Source organism: Anneissia japonica, unplaced genomic scaffold (assembly GCF_011630105.1).
Source record: "Anneissia japonica isolate Jap-2015-1 unplaced genomic scaffold, ASM1163010v1 scaffold1519_len104602_cov122, whole genome shotgun sequence".
Classification (NCBI taxonomy): Eukaryota; Metazoa; Echinodermata; class Crinoidea; order Comatulida; family Comatulidae; genus Anneissia; species Anneissia japonica.
Window position 1 is genome coordinate 27020 of NW_022716044.1, and position 1831 is coordinate 28850.

Consider the following 1831-nt stretch of genomic DNA (forward strand, 5'->3'; position numbering starts at 1 on the left):
TAAACATTAAGAAAGCATTGATATTTTTTTAATAGTTTTCTTCCAAAGGTTGGAAGATTATAAATATTTTAACCATCAAAAGTTGTGGGTTAAATTCTGGCAAGTTGAAAAGTAGCATGGTAATTTGTCAAATGCCAAACTCATTTGGATCATACAGTCTCCAAGCAATCATAATCAGAATAAAATGACAATTATTGTTTGGCAACACACCTTATCCATACATTACATCTTACCTTTTATAAAATGTGTACTACACTTGTGCACATCTATGGCCTTTAGAATGTCATCCTTCTGTAACTAGTGCAAGATCCACTTCATGGACCACACCAAGCTCATTCAGTTTTCCCAAACGTTTTTCTTTCATCAAAATTCGAAAACATGAATCACTAACAGTTTCCATAATTATCTGTAATGACTGACATACATCTATGAATATTTATTATGTTAAAACAGTGTTCAGATTTCATTTTTACATACAAAAAGTTGTGGAAATTTTGAATGAAAGTGTAATTTTGCTTCCCTTATCTTATAATTTTAGTCTTTAAAATAAAAAAAGTGACAACTGGAAGATATCTTATAATTTCAGTCTTTAAAATCCAAAAGGTGACAACTGGAAGATATTAAGTTCTACTGAAAAAGCTTAATTTATTAGGTATTTTCACTTCACTTCTCTAACATTGCAACAATGTAGAAAATGTTTCTTTCGAATTCGGTTTATGGGATTGCAACTCTAGTTATTATTTGTGGGCTATAAATGGGTGAATTATATCAAATGTACATAATTATCTTAATGAAAAAGTATTGTCTTCAGTATTTTGATACCTTTATTTTTTTAAATTGGTCCAAATCCGGAACAGGGCAGGCCAATAAATAAAATTGAGAGAGTGCAAAAAAATTCACAAGTTAGATGTGAAACAATTCAAAATAATATAACTTCTTTATCCTAATCATAAATGATATGAAGGTGAGTTTGGTGTCAGTCTATACCCCTGTAGGTTTGAGGCCAAGGCAAGGAATCGATTAATGATGTACTTAAGTTTCGTGTTTTGTTTCTTGTCGGAAAACAGATTCTTTTAGAAAAGGTGTCAAAATGCCGAAGAGAGGATAAATCGTTTCATTTATATTTTGGTAATCAAAGTATCGCTCCCAAATGTTGATGGCCAGGTCTTGAACGTCTGCTCTCCATTGCAGTAGCCTAGCTAAGCTAACTCGGTACACTATCGGGCCTAACCTGGCAAGTCCTAGGCCTTGCCTACTTACTTTCAATCTTCAACTAGCCTGCCTAGGGCCAGGCCCTAGGTAGGCCTATGCCTAGTCCTATGGCCTAGTAGTAGTACAGTAGGCTAATTAGGCCTAGTCTAGGCCTAGGTCGCTTTAACTTTACCAAAGATAACTAGTGCCTATAAGTAATAATTGGAAATTAAAAAAGGATATATCTATATACGTTCTTGTGCAATGAAAACTTACTGAACTCACCGATCCTTTTGTTTTCCAAGATAAAGAACCGACGTAAACGAACTTTACATGTGCTCTCCTCTTCCATACATACCACTGCGTGCGCCTGTCCGCGCCTCCACGTCGACACACTACGCATGCGTGTGTCATACTGCGTCATAAACTGAGATGTCACGTGATCGTAAGCGCGCCAAATAAATGGTTTCACTTTAATTTTACGTTAGGGAACGTATATTAATAACAATGTTTAAAAATATATAATTTCAAGGAATTCCAAAATATTTGACACGATCAAGGTGGAATAGGGCTCCTTTACGCCAATTTAAATTTTAATACTGTATGACATTAGCAGAATAATGTCAGCGTTTAATTCACA

General features: G+C 34.6%; 1 long non-coding RNA gene across 1 annotated transcript; it reads right to left on the reverse strand.

Annotated features, from left to right (window-relative positions):
- Positions 1–345: 345 nt before the first annotated feature.
- Positions 346–1545, reverse strand: LOC117109528. The gene is made up of 2 exons (XR_004445538.1): positions 1468–1545; positions 346–415 (listed from the first exon to the last, which is right to left on the reverse strand). It is a non-coding gene; the product is annotated as an uncharacterized LOC117109528 (long non-coding RNA).
- Positions 1546–1831: the final 286 nt, after the last annotated feature.